The sequence below is a fragment of the Triticum aestivum genome, chromosome 1D (genome assembly GCF_018294505.1).
Source record: "Triticum aestivum cultivar Chinese Spring chromosome 1D, IWGSC CS RefSeq v2.1, whole genome shotgun sequence".
Classification (NCBI taxonomy): domain Eukaryota; kingdom Viridiplantae; phylum Streptophyta; class Magnoliopsida; order Poales; family Poaceae; genus Triticum; species Triticum aestivum.
This window is the reverse complement of record NC_057796.1, coordinates 418,006,848-418,029,698: the sequence shown is the minus strand read 5'-3', so window position 1 is coordinate 418,029,698 and position 22,851 is coordinate 418,006,848. Positions and strand designations below refer to the sequence as shown.

At 42.6% G+C, this 22,851-nt stretch overlaps 1 long non-coding RNA gene across 1 annotated transcript; it reads right to left on the bottom strand.

The window, feature by feature from the left end:
- Positions 1-11,952: 11,952 nt before the first annotated feature.
- On the bottom strand, positions 11,953-15,682 carry LOC123172318 (uncharacterized). The gene is made up of 3 exons (XR_006485533.1): positions 15,598-15,682; positions 12,247-12,468; positions 11,953-12,107 (listed from the first exon to the last, which is right to left on the bottom strand). It is a non-coding gene; the product is annotated as an uncharacterized lncRNA (long non-coding RNA).
- Between the last annotated feature and the right edge of the window lie 7,169 nt (positions 15,683-22,851).

The window sequence follows — 22,851 nt, the reverse complement described above, 5'->3', positions numbered from 1 at the left end:
TGTTCAAACAATATTCTCTGTTTTCATGTGTTAGCGGCTGTTGAGTGGTTTGTAGCTCGAGTATCATCTTGTGGTCTTTTCCATATGAGAGATACTAGAGCTATAAACAGATTCTTATGAGATTGACATTTCAGACGAGCGTGTCAAATTGTGCTTGGGTATTTATCGGAAGAGGGGGACCACCCCTGAAAATAGGGGGAGAATTAAACCTCGTACAATGCAAGATGCTTAAGAGAGATGCTTAGAGAAATAAATCAATTTTTCTTTAAGCATCGATGTTTATTTATAGAGGACGGACGCTTAATTAGACACCCATACTGTAGAGATAAGCACTGGTGGTTGAGAAAAACTCAATTTATTTTATGAAGCACCTCCTTAAGTACCTTGCATTGTATAAGGCCTTAGTGGAAGATGAGTCCGTAAAAGCGAATCCGTATGGATTTTTTGTAAGTGTAGGACTTTTGTTTCCATATAGCCTGTCCAAGTGGCGCCGATCCTTTAAAAGTAGAAGCAAAACCAGGAAGTCACTAAACTTGTGTCTCATTCCTTGGGATGGTAGGGACTCAGCTAGTTGGCGTTGTGGCTTTGCTCGGTGCGCTTCCCATAGGGCCGCTGGCCAGGAAGCACCCTCCCTCTCTTGAGACAGACTCTCGTCCTGTTTTATATATATAACACCCTCCCTCTAGACACTTTCTTTTATTTTTATTTTCTTGCTGCTGGAAGCTAGTGGGGGCAATAATGAGTGACTGGTTGCAGATTGGTTCAACACCATCCAAATGCCTACGTGAGTGGCCCATTTACTCCAAGGGCTCTATTTGTGTAGCTCAAATATCACTGGGTGTAGATGAACTACGGAGCTCAACTACTTCAATGAGACCATGCCGTAGTAATCGACAACAATTGAGATGGGACATCTGCACTAAGTGCGACAAGCATCCTTGTCCTGCCATATAGGTTCCATATATTCAAAGAATACATGGACACCATCTGCATGCAAGCCAACTAGCTCTTCAAAAGTATGAACAACTTTCTACATCATGCGGACATCTAACATCTTGCATTTCCAAGAGGTTGAATCGTGGACCTACACTCACCTATAAAATAGTATTAGTGGGGCTAGGTATGAACCATAAAAATGAAGGGTCATAGTAACAAACCAAGTGGGCATCGGAGCAGCCTAAGCATAATCCATTCGAAGTAGGAGGCATTGGGAACTAAAGTTGGAGGAGCCAAATGAAAATCCTTGTGCCCCGTGACGATCACGAGCCAAGAATTTTATGCTTCACTGTCTTGGTTTAGCAAGACAATGTATGCTATTACTATCCTTTAGTAACTCGGGAGGACTATGGAGCACCACATGCAGCATGGGTCATCATCAAGAATGTATACTTCAGCACTGTAGCGCATGCAGTAGCAGATAGACAAGCCTACTAGGCTCCGCTACTGCGCAACCGAGTTGATGCCACGACGAGGCTGTAGGAGCAGAGGAGGGTTCCATACTCCCTCCATTTCCAAATAATTGAAGTTCTAGATTTGTCTAAGTCAAAATTGCTTAAGTTTGACCAACTCTATAGAAAATGATGCTAAGATCTATAACACCAAATACACATAGTATGAAAATAGAGCTCTTTTAGGGTGATTGGTGAGTTACAACTCGTAATTTCATGTAACTCTACCCTTGTTTTTTCCTGACCGTCGGATCTGAAAAATCAGTTAAAGGTTTGTTTTTTGGTCAAAAGGGTAGAATGGTCAGATTTTTCCATTCCGTTCCGAAGAGAATTAGTTCGTCCGCCCCCGCACAGATAACTCTTTCCGTCGTTCCAAAGCATTGCCGCCGCCGCCGCCGCCCTTTCTGTCGTTCCGATCAAGAGATCTGGCGGCGGCCCCAATCCATTCAAGCAGCCAACGCCAGGAACTGCTAACCGCTGCGGCGCGCCGAGCCGGCCGACGTCTCCCTGCCCCACCGCCACTGCAGCGCCTCCCTCCGCCAAGCAGCCGGCGACGCCCAGCAACGCCGGCGAGCACTCCGTGGACAGGTAACTTTCCCTCCCCTACACCCCTCCCCACCCCACCCCGCCCCCTCCCCCCGCCCCGCACGTTGGTAGTCAGACTGTCCGCCGACTGTCAGAGGAATTTCAGTTGCTTGATGCGAACCGTACTGCGTACTAATTTGCTAGTGGCGCCATAACATTTTCTATGGAATACACTGTATGGAAAATACTCTCTCTGCATGTATCAAATCAAGACTGATCACGGGTTAGGTTCGGAGAACAGGAGCTGGAATCATTGGCAAGTCAATGACTGAATTATAAGTCGGTAGGCTCACTCGCCACCGAATATGATTCCCATTCTAGATTACACGCACTGTCGTTGAATGAAAAGCATGATTAAATCCAACAACCTTGTAGTGGGAACAAATGTCAATATGTAGCTAGCTAGAGAGATTAGAGGTAGAAGAAAACAAATTGAAGTGGTCACATAACAGTTGCAGTTTTATTCAGTTTGCAGTCAAACTTCATATGACATCATAGGAACCAAATGACCTACCTTAATTAACCAATAGTACATGAAGAGTACAAAACACACAATCAGTTTGTTGTGAACAACCGCAAGAGATATAGTCTAAAGAATCAGTACTAACTAGCCCCACCATGAAAAAGGCAGCCTAAATTAGGTGAGCTAGCTAGCATGCCAGCTTAATTAATCAGTGTGCGGATTTTTTTTGCGGGATCCTCATTTTCACATTTAGTACCCTGTGGACAAAGTTATATGCTGCATTCAAGATTACTGCTTTTGAAGTTTGTGTTTAATATAAAAATTAATGGATGTGCTATGATGTTGTGTAGAAGAGACAGATCAGTCATAATGTGGCCAAGTTCAAATTAGTTTCCCTAGACCTACTTCCGTTTTGGGCCTTGCAATTGGCCGATATATAAGATTCAGGTCTGACCATTTGTACTGCTCATATCCTGGTGTACAATTATGATGTTGAGTTATGGTCATCCTTTTTAGTACATGGAGTGAGTTGAATATTCTGATTCTTTTTTCTGTATTTTGTTAACCGACTGCAGAGGGAAGGATGCTACTGGTGAGGAAGTAGTCAAGCCTTATACTCCAAATACACTGGATTTTGATATTGGATACTTTGAGCTTGTTTTAAAGGTAATTTATCGTAAACATGTTCCAACCCCACTGGATGTCTCTTATCATTGATTCTGATGGTAAAAAGGCTATGTGACCAGTTGACTAGAATAATTTAATAATTAGCTTCATTGTATACCATATTATTAATTCACTTCTGAAGATATGCTGCAGCCAAATAGTTCTTTCAGAACATGACCAGCCATCCACAGTTATGAACTGTTATATGGTGTTAACTGCTGTGTTATGATTGGTTGCCATGAAAAGCAATGCACAGATTTTAAATAGTACCATATAAACGGTGCATAGAATTGTCCATAGGTTGGTACAGTATGTACAATTTTTAGCTAGCATAAATCTGAATCTTGTAAAAGCAGTGCAGTAGCAACAGCGTTGAACTGAACTTCTTTGTTGCAATATCCATTATATTTAAGCACCAAGAGCATCACTTAGTTTAAGTTTTTATCTTTAGAACAAGAGAACAAAACATAGACTAACCTGAACAAAATAAGCCATGATGGAACTTTTGAATCTCTGAACCTTTTATCTTGAGGGGAACATGTGAGCATGGAAATTATTTTACATCCAGTACATGATTGAGACCGGTTGATAATTTATATGTGATATGCAGGAAGACATGGCCGATGCAAGTGCAGAGTGTTTGGATGAGTACGTAAACATTGTCAGCAGGATGTTTCATAGCGAGGATGAAGGTTTTGAGTTCTATAACAAGTATGCTCTTGAGAAAGGCTTTAGTGTGAGAAAAGGCTATGTTGAGTGGGATGAAGCGAACGAGAAGATAATTCTGAGGAAACTTGTCTGTAGTCGTGAAGGTTGCCGTGAAGAGAAGCACATGAAGAGGAAGAGAGAAGATAGGAAGAGGAAGCCACGGAATATCACTCGTGTGGGGTGTAAAGCGAAATTTGTCATTGCAAGAGTCGCGAAAACAGGGCGGTGGTTTGTGAAGGATTTCATCGATGAACACAACCATCCTCTGGCCCCACGAGACCTTGCTTGCTTTTTGCGTTCCCACAGAAGAATCAGCGACGAGCAGAAAGCGGACATTATAGAGATGGAAAGTGTTGGAATCCGAAAACACAAAATCATGGATGTGTTGTGCATGCAGTACGGTGGATATGACCATGTTGGATGCATGACGAGGGACATCTATAACTTCTGTCATCGCTACAAGCAGGAAACAGTCGCTGCCGGTGATGCTCAGACGGTGATCTGTCACATGATGGCGCGGCAAGAGAGAGACCCAGATTATTTCTTCAAATACTTGGTTGATAAAGATGGGCATCTGAAGGGATTGTTCTGGTCCGATACTCAATCCCGCCTTGACTACGAGGCTTTCGGCGATGTTGTGGTTTTTGATAGCACATACAGGACCAATAAGTACAATCTGCCGTTTGTGCCGTTTGTCGGGTTGAATCACCACCGCAGCACAGTTATCTTTGGATGCGGGATCATTTCTCATGAAACTAACGAGGCGTACGAGTGGATGTTGCGGACATTTTCTGAAGCCATGTCGCAGAAGCATCCGATATCTGTAATCACTGACGGGGACCTTGCAATGCAGAGAGCGATCAGGGTGGTGTGGCCTGACTCATACCACAGGCTGTGTGTATGGCACATTCAGCAAAACATCGTACGCCATCTGCATGATGATGAGGTTAGGGAAGAATTCAGATCTTTCATATATGACTCGTCTTCTATTGAAGAGCATGAGAGAAAATGGATAGAGTTCTTACGAAGGAATGAAGTGACAAGTGAGGAGTCGTGGCTGCATCAGATGTATCAGATGAGGAAGTTGTGGTGTGCTCCATACCTGGTGGGGCGCTGTTTCTTAGGATTGAGCAGCAATCAGCAGAGTGAGAGCCTAAACTCCGTGCTACATACACATCTTGAGGGTAAGATGACATTGTTTGATATGCTAGAGCACTATGAGCGTTGCCTTTCCGGGCGACGCTTGAACGAGGCGATCCTAGACATCGTGGCCTTGCAGTCCGTTCCATTAACAGATGCTGATGCTTCAAGTCTCGAGAAACATGCTGCCCGGGTTTTCACGCCTTGTATGTTTCAGTTGGTCAGATGGAGCATAAGTGTTGTTAGCAAATGTGTTATCAACGAGATACTAGATGCATGGGAGTTGACTACATATGTTGTGGCTAAGATCGATAGAAGAGAGAAGAATTCTGAAGTGCGCTGTGAGATGAAGGAAGGTTCTTTGTACAGGATCAGTTGTTCTTGTCGTAAGCTGGAATGCTTGGGAACACCTTGCTCTCACATATTCTACATCTTGGGAATACGTCAAGTGGAACTGCTGCCTAGGTGTTGTGTTCCCATGAGGTGGACGATGAGTGCGAAGTCTGCATTCCCTCCGACCAGAAAGAGCGAGATGTATGACTATTCGGCAAGCCTTGTGAGGTACCATGAGTTGTGGAATTTGAGTCACGCGGCATGTTTCCGGGCATGTCAATCTAGTGAGGAGTATCAGCATCTGAAGATGGTTCTGAGTGAACAAGATGGCAGCAAGGAATCAAGCCGTGGTGAGGAAGAATGCATTAGATTTGGTCCGGTGCTGCCACAGACCATGGAAATTGATTGTGGAGATTTGGAAAAAGTTCTGGACCCAGTGCATGTGCAAGGCCGAGGTGCACCGAAGAAAAGGCTGCAGGCAAAGATGAAGAAGCAAAGATCAAAGAGGAAATGTGGCTACTGTGGGGTGGAAGGTCATAATCGGCGTAAATGCAATAAATTGAAAGAGGTGTCAAATATGTCTTAACTTTGATTTTTACATCTGATTTACTCATTACTATAGTGCACTGATTATATCTGTTGCTGTGTAGGAAATGATGGCAGCAAACTGTTAGCTACAGCTCTCTGTACAAGGCCATTGGCAAAATGGACACAGCTGTTGAGCCTCAAGAGAGTGATGTTGTGTTGGTGGCGAAGTGCCCCAACCCTGAATATCCTATGTGAGCATTACTGTGTTTCTTGGTCTTTTCTTTCCACTTTGATCCTGTGGTGCAACCTAGCTGCTAAAGCCTAAAAGTATTATCTGTTATATGGACATTGAGTTCTTTTTGTCCTAAAGCAAGTTTACATGTGCTGGCAGAAAGCCATTCCTACATGCAGGGAGGGGCTCTCTGAACTTGCTCCTTGAGCATGATGCTTTGTCTTTTTGGTTTTGTGAAGAACAAATTACTTTATTTGTTACCTGAGATTCTGATCATGTTTGATCCTTAATTTATTATAAGTATGGGTCCATTTTACATGACTGAGCTTGTGCATGAACCATGGAAGTTTTCCTCAGGCACATATTTCTTCTTGTATTATCAGTTTTTTTATAATGGAATGCAACTATGAAATGGAAACATGCTAGTCTCCAATATGAGGACATTTAAGTTGTACTGCCTGGAGCTTTCGATAAAAGAAACTATGTTGATTGATCAAAGTTGATTCTTTTGATTTACGCACATAACATTTGAGTGACCAATGATAGCAAAATATTCTGATCCTGAATCCGTCCTATGTTTCCTTGAACCAGGAATGCCATGTGAAGGAGGGTATGAGGAAGATTTTGGATGGTCAGCGACAAGGGCGTCATCAAGAAGAACAGGGAGCTGCATGCATTTCCTGGGTAGCAGTTCTAACTGTTTTTGTCATATCTCATTGTGGATTAGTGAGAATGTTATGTAATTAGTGATCTGCAGTCCAGATAGTTTAGCAAGTGAGATGTTTGCTGTGTTGAGGATGTCAGATTGCTCGGCTGCAGGTGGGGAACAGTGCCGACTTTGTGTTTTTGTGGACGGGTCGAGGCATATTCTATCAGATTTTCTATACTGTGCTTTCAGGATGTTGTATAATACAATTTGCTGGAGCATGCCATCGCTTATACAGGTTTAAGATTATGCATTTTACATGTGACGTTGGCAGGCATATGATTATGCGCGTTTTTGGATCTAGATATATACAATGACGCACACATTCACCTTTAACAGTAGATTTTAATAGTAGAGATAACTGGATCATCACGTGTATTGATGTCTTTGATGTCCATCTTCCTCCGTGATCCGCGCCGCACTCCCCCTTGTGCTTGACTGCTGTGCCGCCCAGGAATAACATGAAGATGCATCAACGGTTTGAGTGCGATCGTTACCGACTCCGAGTTGCAGCGGAAGAAGATGAGTCGATGTAGATCATATTTGGAGTCCCTCGAACCATAGAAAATGTAGCTTCACCCCTCCTAAGATTTCTTTGAAGCTCCGCCACTGATTTCAAGTGGAGTCCCTCGTTTAATTGACGTTATGAACATAAAACTGGTTTGGACTAGTGCAGCACATGCAATACAAAAATAGTAAAAGCCACAATTAAGTGTGCGGGCAGCAAAGGAACCTTTCATCTAAAAATTGAGCAACAACTCAAAGTTGAAAGCCTATTATTGCAAACATAGTCTCACAATTGTCACTTCAATGAAGTGATTGTTGGTTCGAAAATAATGAAAAAACTACTTGGGACAATAGTTCAGCTATAAAGCTTGAAATTGTAGAAAAACCAAAAGCCTATTGAAGAGGCTCGTCATTGCTGCCGAAATCCAATGCCTTCTTCGGATTGTTATCTGCAAGTTTCTTCCTTTTGGGCGATGACCCATATTCGCCCAAGTCCCTCTCGCCGATATCCATGTACCCACATGCATATATGTCTTCTTCGGACATGTCCTGCCCAAATGCATGCGAAAGGTATTTATGCAAATGATGTGGCCATTTTTTGTATAATAAATAGGAACTTGGAAATATAACCAACCTGTTCAGACATGTCATCATCGCTATTATCTAAGAATGCACAATTCTTCACAATGTACAAATGACATTTCTTTATCCCTTCTAAAGCGTGCAACATTTCATCGACGTCATGCTGGCCGACATCTGTACCATTCCTTCAGGTGGTACGCACCCAGGCTTGATGTAGTACAAATCTGCTTCCCCTCTGTACCCATGGTAACGCAAATTTTTCACCATTATCTGCCAGTCCACCTTGCCAGGTTCAACTACTGTCGTCATACCAGGTTTCTTGTTGTGGTATGCTTGAGGAACATGAGAAAGTTCTTCGTCCACATGAACAATAAATTCCATTACAACTACCTACATACGGCTCGTTGACATCAGTTTTTGCACAATATTAAAGTGTTCATACGTAGGATGTGCATACCATTTGTAAAACATACTTACTCGGCGACGTGGTGATGAGACAGATTGTTCCGGTGGTGGGATGTCGCATTTTGCCTGCGGAGGTGGTGATGAGACAGATTGCTCTAGTGTACTGATGTCTTGTTGTGCCTGAGCATGCTGTTGATATAAATTGATTTTCGTTTGTGTGTGGATAATTTAATGAGTAATAAGTAAATAACGAAAGGTACCTTCGTGCCTGTACTAGCATGGTCTTGCATCATACCCCCTTCCATGCGGATCTCCTCCATTTTGGCCTTCTCATCCTGCTGAGCCTGCTGTGGTTACAAACTGATTTTGCTTTGTGTGTGGATAACATAATGAATAATAATCTTAGTAAAGGAACGTACCTTCAGACGTGTATTAGCACGGTCCTGCATCGTATTTCCTTCCATGCGGATCTGCTCCATCTTGGCCTTGTAATCCAGATCATTGCGGTCCTTTGGTAAGTTAAGGTCCATGCCCGCACCCGTCTGCATGTTATTGAAGCCCATTTTACCACGCTCGAGATGTAGAACGCGGTCTTGCATCATATTCCCTTCCATGCGGATCCCCTCCATCTTGGCCTTGTGATTCATGTCATTACGCTCCTGCTGCAACATACGGTCCATGTTCGCACGCGCCTGCATGATATTGAATTCCATCATGCCACGCTCGAGCTGCATAGCGCGATCCAGGTCCTAGCGCTCCTGCTTCAACTTTAGGTCCATATCGTCATGGAAATGCTTCAACCTCTTATCCATGGCTGCACGCTCCTCAGTCATCATCTGTTCCACGGCTGCACGCTCCTCCTTCCTCATGCGGTCCACGGTTGCCCGCTCCTGCTTCAGATTCTTGTCCATCACCTCTCGCTCTCGCTGCATATTCTTGTCCATCTCTTGACGCGCCTGATGCAAGTACTTGTCATCATCCATTCGGTTGTGCTGTGCCTTTGAATCCATGGTCCCTATAGAAACCAACAGAACAGTGCTAGTTACAATATGTTTGAAAATTGAAATATCTATTAATTTCAAACTGTCACTATTCAACACAATGTGGCCGAACTGAAGGTACGGAGTGCTTGGTAATTCCGCTAACAGCCTCTATAATACAATGAGAAATAAATGATCAATTCTATTCCATGATGTATTCCTAGTTTGAAAAGAGATGAATGAAGGGCATGATCATTATAAAGTATGCCCATACTGCTACAATTTAGAGAAAGTATTAGATTTCTGTATTTTAGTTTAGTGCATGCGATGTGGGACGCGAATTTTTGGGACATGGTGGCATACGATGCCAAAATCTCGACCGTCCGTGTTTGCATCTAGATTACTAATTAATATAGTGTTTCCTGCAATACAAACAGTGTTGCTCAGTAATGCATTTGAATACACTTTTCTATACGGGGCAAGAGTGGGCCTTGAAGCTTTTAATTTGTATGCATACTAATATTTGCTGGGTGCAATGATGACCCACAGACTCATTTATAATGGTCCAAACGGCGAAAAGTCGGCAGCATGTGAGAGATTTATGGTGCTTGCTTTTGCTAGGCACCTCTAATTTGTAGGTTCCTACTGTTTTGTGTGTGACGTACAATCTGAATCATGTGATAAGCATAACCATTGGAACAAACACAAATTAATTTCTAGTGCTGATGAATATCAGCAGAACAACGTGAAAATGAATTATTGAGTGATAAGTATAACATTACACTGATTGCGCGATAGGTGAGGACGCACATACTGGTAGATACATGGGGAAACATGGATAACAAAAATATGAAAATTAGCTATTTGGGGCTTTGACTATTTGTTCTAGGTGGACTAGTTTAATCTTTTGTAGTGGACATTTTTCAAAATTAAAATCTTGGATTCATGAAATTTCAAAATATTCACTGCAATTTAAGAACATTAATCATGTGTATGCACATGCCTGACCTGACATGGAGACAGACCTAAGTCGATCTAGCATAGTTAAAGATCCACACTAATTCATCTACAAAAGAAAATTAGCTATTTGGGGATGTAATAATTTGTTCTAGGTGGACTAGTTTAGTCTTATGTAGTGGACATACTTCTCAAAATTAAAATCTTGGATTTCTGAAAATTTTAAAATTATTTACTGCAGTTTAGGAAAAAAAATGGAGTTGCAATTTAGGAACATTAATCATGTGTATGCACATGCTTGGCCTGACATGGATATAGACCGTAGCTGATCTAGCATAGTTAAAAATTCACACTAATTCAATTAAAAGGGAAAATGAGCTATTTGGGGATCTGATTATTTGTTCTAGGTGCACTAGGTTAATCTTATGTAGTGGACATACTTTTCAAAATTAAAAGCTTGGATTTCTGAAATTTTAAAATGTTTACTGCAATTTCGGGAAAAAAAATTGGAGTTGCAATTTAGGAACATTAATCATGTGTATGCACATGCCTGGCCTGGCATGGATATAGACCGAAGCCGATCTAGCATACTTAAAAGTTCACACTAATTCATCTAAAATATAAAAATAGCTATTTGGTGCTATGATTATATGTTCTAGGTGCACTAGTTTAATCTTATTCAGTGGACATATTAAAAAAAATTAAAATCATGGATTCCTAAAATTTAAAATATTTACTACAATTTAGGATTTTTTTGAGTTGCAATTTATGAACATTAATCATGTGTAGGCACACGCCTGGCCTGACATGGAGATAGACCTAACCTGATCTAGCATAGCTAAAAATTCATCTAAAAAAACTCACAAATTAGTGAACCACTCAATACACATTTCCGTCACTGCTGTAGAGGGTGGTGCACTGGTAAGACAAGAGGGCAATGTGGTGCATTAATCCTAGTAAATGAGGTGGTCAGGTGTGTTGCAGTTTTGTCACTTATTACATGGTCTGCTGCGGCTTCAATGAAACATTAACACCAACCTCATTTGGTTTGTGGTGCATGCTCTTTCTGTCCTCTCTGTTGGTTGGTGTATTATACTGTGTGTGGCAGGTTATCTGTGATTAGAGTTCGCATAATAACTTATCGCTCTACCAGATACATGCAGTGCATAGAGCACAAAAAAACAAGATATGGAATATCTCCGGCTTTGGGACTGACATGTAATCAACGCGCGTCTCACTTCAATGTCTGACATGTAATCCAAAACTTTGTATATAAATATCAAATGGCAGAATAAATACCATGTGTTCTTCACATTAATGACAGTAGAGAAAATTTAGTAAGTAATCATTAATCACCGATCAATCTGTGTGGTTAACGTACACCTCTGGAGAGGTAGTAACAAAGAAGTAATTAAATTAAATAGCTTATCATAGTAATTTTGTGCTCTGTAAGAAACAGGTGGAACAATTACAGTATGGTACAACCCCATAGCTTATGTTTATCCTCTGACTTGACCCAGTCTCTGTTTGTGCATATTTTCAAGGAATGGCCAGTTCTCCTACAAGTTGTGCCGACACACAATTACCAGACTTAACCAATCAGGTATATTTTTTCCCAGTTAGGTGAAAATCTTTGAAAACACATAGTTCTTTTACCTTTACACGTATTTCAGGCTTTTTTGGACGAACTCAGTGTGAAACATGCAAATATGAGGTTAATGTGCTCACCGATAAGGTTCGCGCAAATGATTGATGTGTTAGATGACGAGCACCTAAAGGCCATCTGCACTCAAACCGGTCTTGGAGGGCTAACAAAGATGAAGTCAGTGTCTCTCCGACGTATTATGTTGGTGCTGCTAGCGAAGAGCTACATCCACGACATGCAGAGTATTCACATTGCTGGTAAGGACATTTCTATAACTCCAACGGATGTCTATCAATTAATGGACCTTCCAATAGAGGGGAAAAATATATATATGGAAATGGGAAAACCAAAAGACGCAAACCTGTTAAGGGCTTATCAAACAGATGGAAGACTTAAGCTGAGTGACCTCGAGGACAAAATTAAAGCCTCCAAAACTCCAGATGATCATTTCATCAGGCGGTTTGTTTTGTATGCTATTGGCATTATTTTAGCACCCACGGTACAAGATTATGTCGACTCCAAATATTTCGTCCTTGTTGAAGACGTCGCAAGAATTCCCAATTTTAACTGGGGATGTTTCACACTGGACCATTTGATAACATCCATCAATACTTTTAATTATAAGGATCAAGTCAATCTACAAGGAAATATAGCTTTGCTCCAAGTAAGTGCTACAACAGTAGTTGTCATTCAACTATTATTCATATGATGCATATATCTCTATCATTGATGAACTAATATTTCCTATAGTTTTGGTATTGGGAACATGTTCGTGCTGGATCGATTTTGTATTCTCGTATACCCCGTCCGCTGATGGCACGGTGGGATGAAGCCACAGGTAAAATAAGACACGAGGCTTATGATAAAGGAGGCCTATATAATGGATTGGTACCTTTCTAGACTTGACTTCTTTATTTACCATATTTATTTCTTAGTACTGATTCTTTATATCTTTTCAAAGGTTGTCATGAACATTGGCGGTCTGGAGCCAACCAACATTACAAATGACCAGCATACCAACAAAGATACACATGCGCATGAAGATGCTATCTATCGACCACAACCACGAGGTCAAACTATGAGTAGCCAACAAGTAAGTTGCTCCAAGACACATCCTTCTCAATAACACAACAAAGGTCACACCTAACCACACTTATTTTTCTTCTAACAAAACGAGTTGACATTTCTTTTATGCAGATGGACATGATACTTCAAACCCAGAACGATCTATTTGCAGAACAAGAGAAAAAGTTGGTCAAACAAGTAGTAGAAGTAGAGCACAAATTAGATAAAAGAATAATCACCGTGACCGAGGACGTGATAAACATAAGGGGTAAAATTGCCACTCAACCTAGGTTGTCCAAGCTGGAGGACGAAGTTGGAGACCTCAAAAGGGAAGTTGGAGACCTCAAAAGGGAACTCCAGGTAAGTGACACTACAACATCAATTTTACCCATAACTTCCTATATTTTCATTCTATGCATTTCATGTTACAGGAATTAAGATCCCTAGTTGAAACAAACAAACAATCAACGACGAACAATGCATACGTACATGTGATAACTATGGCCCATAACCTTGCTAACATGAGCTAATTTCTGTTCATTGACCAACTCCTAATTTTAGGAACAAGAGCAACCAAGCAATGGCAAGTTTTCATCAACTCCTGGGTTTGACGCATGGAAAGCACGGACTTCTGCTGGTACACCTAGTGCAAAACCTGTGGTGCAAAACGAGGAGTTGGACCAAGACATCCCACCACGGAAGCCTGTATTCAACAATGATTACATATTGACAGATGAAGACTATGAGGCTGCACTTTTCATCCGAGGGAGTCACGACCTTGTTGAGGTAGTTCACATCGAAGACATTGTGCTAACAGTTCATCAACTCAAGACAAATGTTAGCAAACTATTCTTCGTCGATGACGTAAGGCCCGTATACTGCAATCTACATCAAGTATTCTAAATTGTGCCATATTACATGACTACAAATTTTGCAGGTTATTAATGCATATGCACACATTAGCAATGTTGCAACTGATGCTACATCATTCATTTCCACCGTAGAAAGCAGAAGATTGCTAGGCGAATTTGGGGGTATTCCAATGGGATGCAAAAGCCCACATGTTGCTAATGTAGCAACGAAATTTGTAGGACGCAAAATGGTATGCATATTTCCTGACTTGTTTAATTGTATATCTTGATTTTCCCTAAATTGAGTCCGCTTTAATTTTCTGCCAGGTACGTGTCCCAATGAATGTGCACAGCATGCACTGGTTATTACTCGTGTTTAATTTAGACAAAGAAGAGACCCAGGTCCTAAACTCCATCCAAGCATATCGTGACATTGCCAAGGAAACTGCACTGGTAAGCTTGCTCTCTTGCTTCCTCTTACCTCATGTGACACTTTTTGAAATGCACTGACGCAATCCCTTGAATCACTCCTCATACACCAGGTGGAGTCCATTCAGGCGTGTATCAACGAAGCGGTCGAGGATGGCTTGGTAACACTGCCTAAACCCATCAATATTACCCAGTGGAAAACCACTTGCTATACTAACATACCACAACAGACGGATGGGTACGTATAGGCAGCTACATGATTCCTCACCTACATTACAATACTTAACTTCAACTTTACATCACAGTTATTCCTGTGGGGCGTACACACTCAAATACATGTTGACATGGGACGGAGACAAAATTACTGAGGATTTCACACAGGTCTGCCGAACACTAAATTACATTTGTAATCATGCACTACCTATGCTTCACCGCTATTCTAACCTATGCGTCACTATCTAATTCAGGAAGAAATACATATTTTCAGCTGGAAAATATGTTCAAGCTTGCTGCGTTCGGATTGCAACAAGCTTCGGAAAAAATCATACAAGAATCCTATAGAGGTAAGTTCTACACAACTAGCATTTCATGTCATGTAGTTCCTACCTTTCATGACCACTATTTCCTCTACAGAAGGACGAGTACAAAGCCAGCATTCCAGAGGAACGAAAAGGTGCAGACGATGACGTCACGATTGTCAGCCCCCCTGATGTTACAAACAAACCAGACACATCCGGTGCCCCAAAGCGTAAACGTGGACGCCCGAGGAAGAATGCCCCTCCTAGTAATCCAGTGAAACAACAATTTGACACAGAGACTATCGCTAAACAAGTGGAGTCAAAAAGACGCAAGCGCAAACCATCAAACGCCGTGTCCAGCCCATTCGTACAACCATGAATGGGCTACACGGAGAGGCACTTCAAGGGCAGATCCAAATGATTGATCTTCATGGCATGTTCTTTGAATTAAAGACTACACTTATGTTCTAATGTTTTTGCATATTATATGTATGCTTATGTCCATCCAAATGCTTGACTTTTCATTGGTTCTTTTTAGAAAAAACCCAGCTAATGAGCTGCAAGTTCCACTTCTATCATTTGCACCATCTGATCCATACCTTTCTGCATCGGAGTAACCTTACATCTAAAACACTACCATAAGTGACTACTTACAAACGCATGCTCCCCATTCTAACGGCGCCATACACTGCGTAAGTATACCGTTCTGGTTTAAGTGGATGATGATTATGGCTGAGGCAGGGTAATTAAGGAAGAAAAATCATAGCATATAGAACACATGAGCAATTATGTAAATATCATGGTTACACTATTATTTCTCACATCACGAGTTGAGTGGGAGATTATTACCTCGCCAGCAAAAAGAACAGAATCAATAATGCAGCTAGTTTGATGGATTACTTCAGTCCACTCCACAAGAAAAATTTCAGGCTGCAACACCAGCAGTCAATGCACACACAGAACCATATTGTCAAATGCCAGCCTCTCCTGCAGAAAATAAGAAGGAATAGCATCAGGAACACCATGTACCATTTTTATACTGATATAGACATGTCGACAAGAGTTGGCACATTGCAGCTTGTGTTTTGCATCGAAACTAATGCGATACATGGAGCTAATGAATTTACAACTAATAAATCTAGGCCTAAGTCTGTTGGGTAACAATACTGAAACAGATGTCCCAGCTAGCTTTACTCTAACAGAGTTCTTCTTACTAACTAGACAGCTAGGACGACAATGAGAACCAGGCAACCAGCATAAGATCATGGAAGAACAAACATATGCTAAACTTGCTCATTGGCAAAATAGGTTGTGCACGCAAACATGACAGAGAGGACTAAAATAGGGGACATACTTCTTCTGTTCCATATTTGTCGACAATGATTATGACTGAGGCATGATAATGCACATGTAGCAACGCGTGCAAAGCGGGCAAGAAATTCATATGAAGTAGGCATTCTTCCAAATTGAGCCAATTCTGGTTTTTGAAGATATACTTTACATAACTACTTTCCATTTTCTACTGTGCCATACATTGCCTAAATATTCAGAACTATGTTTGAGGCGCGGGTCATGTATGTCTTGAGCTCCCGATTCACCTTCTCCTCGTCCCACATGAACCCCTGTATGTTCTGCACCCACTCGAAGCAGCTCACCATCACTCCGCCGGAGTTGGCCATGATGTCCGGTAGGATCAGCACGCCCTTCTTTGCCCGAATCTGCACCACGAACATGAACATTTCTCTGCTGTCAGTCAATGTGTGAATGTGTCAACAAATGCAGCTTAGTTTTGTGGCAAAATGTTGGTGTTCTTGCCTCGTGGCCTCGAGGTCTGTTGGGTGGTTAACAGCCTCGATGATGTACTTTGCTTTGATGGCATCAGCATTGTCCCTAGTAGAAGAAGAAAATTGAACGGACTTTTTATTAACAAAAATGTATTCAGATACACAAAAAATAACAGCCAGGAGGATACTTTAACTGAGCTTCTGAGCAGTAATCTGATAAAGATTGGATGAAGTGAGATGGGACGAGGAAATAGAAGATTACTTGTTTATGACTCCTCCCAGAGCTGCCGGGATGAGCACGTCGCACTCTTCTGTGAGCAGCAAGGTCGGGTCGACGGCGTCACCTCCGTCAAAGCCCTTGATCCCGCGATTCTCTGCCGAGTGCTTCATCAGCTTGGCTATGTCAATGCCATTGGAGTTCTTGACAGCCCCTGTGACATCTCTGATGGAGACCACCTTGCCACCAGCTTCAGTGATCAATTGGGCAGCCCAAGAACCAATATTGCCAAATACCTGAAAAAGGCAAGAAGATGATAATTGCTCATCTGTACAAAATGTAGATGAAGAAACATAGTTCTGGCCTTGCTCCACAATGTATGGCGCCATTGTACACAATGATTATTACTAGCATTGTGTAGGCATGCTTGTATATATTTGGCAGAATATATTACTTGTGGGTGCTCATTGTGTGCTCCTTTCCTCTTTAATTTCAGCACGTGAGGTGGGAGATTAGAAAGATACTGACATATCAAGCACAGAATTTTGCAATTGCCACTGATGGTGTCTCCATTGTAAGCCTAAGCTTTGACAAGATGCTTGTCTCTAAATTATAAATGGGAAACATCTTAGCTTTGCGTGAAAATTAAAGAGATTGGCAAAATTTTCTCTGACATTTTAAATGCGCAAAAGACCAAAGAAAAAGCAAATAATCTTAGTGAGTTCAGATAAAACAGAGAATTACCTTAAGAAGAGTTCAATTGCAATATCTTGATATTAAACTAAAATTAAAAGCTGGATGGTCAGTCTAGTGGCAGGACAACAACCATCTTTTGGCAAATAAAACGTCTGCTTACAAATTTTACGTTTTCGGAAGCAGCCATGGATTTCACCTGGAAAAGAACATCGAAGAGAAAAAACAACGTTCTACAACTGCTCCATCAGACACGAATGGGCAGAATAAAGGGATATGTTGTATGTTCTTCCCTACGGCTAAACAATTGCTGAAAACTGTCACTTTCCTAAACCAGAAGGGTTGCAGTAGCAAATTTCCACTTAGTAGTGAGCAAGTGTAGATGATTTTGGTCCTTCTGTCTTCTATCAATCCTTATCCAAGATGGCAAATTATGGCACAAACGATGTATAACTTATTAATATGATTCCTACGCTTTGTACGTGACGAACAATAACACTGCAAATATCATTCTACAAGAAATTTGATTCCTCTCCAGGGTAACTGCATAGCTCCCCATGTGCATCAACCGACAAAGCACAAATCTATCGCGTATCTACGCCGCTAGACCATCGCACATCCAACCACTTCCTCGCTTGGAACCACCGAATTGAACTGCCCAATCAAATCAATACATGTCGGGATCAACATAGGGGATGAGGGGGGGGGGGGGGGGAGCAAGAGACCGTACGTACCATGTCGGGCAGGATGACCTGCAGGCCGGCGGGGCCGGTGTCAACCTGGGCGACCTCGACCAGCAGCGGCGACTGCAGTGTTGGTAAGGTCGACGACTAGATGCAGGAGTTGGGGACGACCTCGTCCGGGCACGGCTGCTCCCCCTCCTTGGCGGCATGGGCGGACAAGACCTCTTCTGGGTGAGGCCGAGGTCAGCGATGGGAGTCCGGCGACGCCGCTGAAGGTGCCGCCGCCACGACCACCCGCCTCCTCCGCTGAAGATGCCCCCGCCGCTGCTGAACATGGACGCCGATCTGGTCGATGACTCAGCGAGGAGCGGGGAGGAGAAGGCGCAGGACAAGCGGCTGAGCCGGCGGCGCAGCGACCGGCAGAGGAGGAGGCGCGGAGAGGGGGGGGGGGAGAAGCGTGCGGCGGCGCAGCGACACGGCAGAGGAGGAGGCGCGGAGAGGGGATCGACAGAGGGGGAAGAACCGTGCGTGGCTAGGTTTCTTTTTCCTTTTCTCCCAGCGCTGCACACTAAATTGGACGAATCTACCCTTTTGGAAAATGATTAGCCCCACCATAATCTTGTAATGGTCCCACAGTTATTTGTAATTTCATGTAATTTTACTCTCGTAACTTCTCGTAACTCCTATTTCTCCACTGTTTGATCGTAGTGAATGGACGGCTCCTAAATTCGCCAATCACTGTAACAGTTGTAATGAAAATATATTTCGTAAAGAATCTCAAGAGACTAATTTGTGGTTGTAGATGCTAATATATTTTGTAATATCGTATTATGGTCTTTGACATGCCACAAAAAAAAAAGCTTACAATTATGTTGTATACACTCATATTGTTGCAAACTTTGCCTTTTTAAGAATATGTTGCAAGGTTTGCTTAGTCAGCGGCCCTGACCCTTTGCAGCGAGAGAGACGTGCCACGCATGGGTAGCCACGAGCCCACAAGAGAGCCAAAGTTGAATCCTCATCGCTGAACGCCGAGAGAGAAAAAAAAAGAACGCCGAGCAGTGCACGGCTCCACTCATGTGGATGAGTGCCCTACTTTGCGACACCACTAAGGGATCCAATGGACAGACCTGGAATCATCCGACGATCAATAACCCGACTGACCCGCGTGAAGGAACAACCGGATGGCGTCTAGCAAGCCCCGATAGTAGTTTAGAGATAAAAAAAGGTTTGTTTCTCTGAATTTTTTGTCTGTATCAGTTTTTTCTACATTGTCCACCTCCTCGGAAACAGTCGGGGCACCGCACAGGAGGAGTGCAATGGGCCGACCCATTATAGCGGTACATAGAGGCGTTCTGTTCTGGTTTTAGGAACCTTCCAAACTTTAAAAAACATTAACATAATTTCAAAACTCCCAACATTTTTCGCTTTTTCGCCGTCGTCCGGTCCCTCTCCGCACTCACGCATCTTCCTCACTCGCCTAGTTCGTGTACGATTTAGAGCGGAGCAGGGGATCATTTGATGTAAGGTTCGGCTTCCAATCCATCCAGTCTGCCGGCCAGTCCATTGAGAGGAGAGTCAAATCGTCCACTCGAAAGCCCTAGACGACGTCGCCATGGACGGCTGGGCGCGCGACGACACGGAGCTCTCACCTACGGCGCCCTAGCGGAGTGCCCCGAGGCCGTAGATCCTCCTCCTTGCCGGCGCCTCCGCGGCCACCTCCGTGCAGCCGCTCGTGCGAGACCCTCTGTCTGGAATCCATGGATTGTATTGTCATTTGTTTCTGATATGAGTATCCATGGATGGTGGCAGCGGTGGGGATGACCTCGACGCCTGCTCCCGCGACCACAACCACTGCGTCCACAAGAAAGGTACTAAACCAACCACATATCCCCCCTCAGGAATCAGGAACAACCATATATACATTACATTGCGTTGTTAGGACAAGCAAAAAAATAAAAAGGGCAGGCAAATTCATATGGCAGTAACAATTAGTAAGATGAGCAGCCGTGGATGCAGTGAAGTGGCTAGAGAATTTCAGAATCCAGACTGGGAGGGTCCAGCTCCGGCGTCCACGCTGCACCGGCCCGGGAGTTGCGGCGTCGCTCTAGATCCGGAGCTGCCGCCAGTGTCCACCTTGAACCACTCCAGCGCAATGCGGAGGGCCCGTGTATTTTTGTGAAAACACCCTGTGTACAGTAGGGCTTTCCGCTGCCATTAATTTGATTACAGGACATTCTAGGGGGCGTTTCCACAAAAATACACTGGCCACATGTTGGCAGCGAAAAAGCCCTACTGTAGACATGTAGACAGGGCCATATACAGGATCATAAATGTAATGTATTTTTCATATAAGTACCGTATTGCAATGTTTCGCAAGTAAAAGGACATTTCTGTTACGCGCCAACAAGTCGAAGGACGATTGGTGTAATTTTCTTGAACTTTTTACAACCTACATTTGTATGTTGGGTGGTAGGTGAAATAATCAAGTTTGTACATCTTGAGAGGTTGAACCATGCACCTACACCCGTCTATAAAATACTACCATTGATAAGGGAGGCAAATGAGTGGAGGGTGAGAGTGACAAACCAAGGCAGCCTAAGGATTTCGAAATAGAAGGCATCAGGAACTAGAATTGGTAAAGCCAAATGGATACCTGTACGTGTACATCCACTTGGCCATCAGCCTCTTTGGTGTCTTTGTACAATAAGAGGATGTGTGTGTGTTATTATCATGTCGGTATTTGATGATTTAACACAAGATGGTACTTTACTCACGCATCTTTGTTTGTACTGCTTAAAGAAATCATGCAAGTACTAGTTATCAGTTCAAAAGTGGAATAGAACACATATTTTTCTTCCCTGATTTATTGTGTTTTTTCTTTTGCGGGGAGTTATTATGTTTGTAATCATGCAGTTTCTTCCTTAATCGGCTGTGAAGTTGTGTTGATCTCGTCCAGTTCTCCAGGGAGTTTAACTAAATGAGAGTATACACGATGTTGTGAGCGTGGTGATGATATGACTGCCATGGAGTCAGAAGCAAGTGGCACTCCGAGAAGAAGACTCGGCGTTTGCATGGTACGGCTGCATCGGAGGAGGTGCAGAGGCAAATAGATCATACGGCTATGCGTGTCACGTCGGATGACTTCAGAGGTGTTTGCAAACGTTGCGACCATTATTATTTGAGCATTTTTTGTCGCAATGAATTAGGTTGTTGCATATATGCACTCAAAATATTTGTAATATTATATTATGATCTTTGACATGCAACAAAAAAATGCTTACAACTATGTTGTATACAATCATATTGTTGCAAACTTTGCCTTTTTCCAGAATATGTTGCAAGGTCTGTTGTCGCATGGGCAGCACTGAGCCAGAGCTGAATCCTCATCACTGAACGCTGAGAGAGAGAAAAAAGAACCGCTGAGTAGTGCAGGGCTCTCCACTCATGTGGATGAGTGTCCTACTTTGCAACACCGCTACGGGATCATCCGATGGAATCATCGGATGGTCAGCGACCCGGGCGCGAGGGAACAGCCGGATGACGCCTAGCACGCGCTGGTAGTAGTAGTGATGATAAAAAAAACAAGGTTTGTTTCTCTGAATTTCTTGTCTGTGTCGGTCTCTTTTTTTACGTCGTCTGCCTCCCCGGAAATAGTCGGGGCATCGCACAGGAGGAGTGCAATGGGCCGACCCATTATAGCAGTACACATAGGTGTTCTGTTCTGGAACCTTCTAAGCAAAAAAAAATTAACTGTCTTGGGAACCTTCTAGCTGCCTCTTTTATTTTTTTGTTAGGTTTTTTGGTTTTCATTTTTGTCTATTTTATTTTTATTTTTTGTGTTTTCTATTTTTTATAAATTCAAAGATTGTTTTCACCTGCAAAAAAATTGTTCGTTCTTCTATTTGGAGTTCTTAAACTTTGTGCTTTTTTTAAAATAATGTTCAGTATTCATTTTTTTAATGTTTGAAATTTTGAAAGTCCTACAAGTTTTTCAATAAATGTTAAAAAATTCAATAAATGATCGGAATTTAATTTTTTTGTTCAAAATTTTAAACTTCAAATTTTTCAAATTTTGTTTTAAATTTAGAAATATGTTCACACTTTTAAATAAATGTTCAAAAATACAAAAAAAATTCAGAGTTTCAATTTGTTTTTCCTGTTTTCAAAATAATGTTTGAAATTATGCAATTGTTCAAAATTTTCAAAAAGTAATGTTCACTCCTTTAGCAAATTGCGTTCACAAATTTTTGAATCACGAGATACAATAAGACGCTACAGTATTTTTACGAGATGCAGTAACACCAAAGTTACAGTCACTCACTGTTAGTATCGCACAGAATACCGCTACAGCGCTCGCGATTTACGGTGAACCGATGCAGCGTGGCATTAGTTTGCTTGCCTGCCAATGGGCCGGACCCCTTCCAAAGTTGTTCTTCAACGCGAAAGAGAAAAAAAACCAGCCCAGTAGCCCACGGAGTCGTCCGTCTCCGTCTCCGCCTCCCACACGAACGCGAGTGGGGAGCTGAAAAACCAATCTACCGCCGCTGTCTGCTCTGCCCTCATCCCCGTCTCCATCTCCCGATCTTTCTCTCTCTCACACCCTGTCGCTTTCCGCCGTCGGCTAATTCCCGTTTCTTCGTCCGTCGTCTCGTCCGTCCCCGCACTCACACATCTTCCTCGCTTGCCTGCTTCCAGCGTGTTTGGCAACGATGGGGAGAGGGAA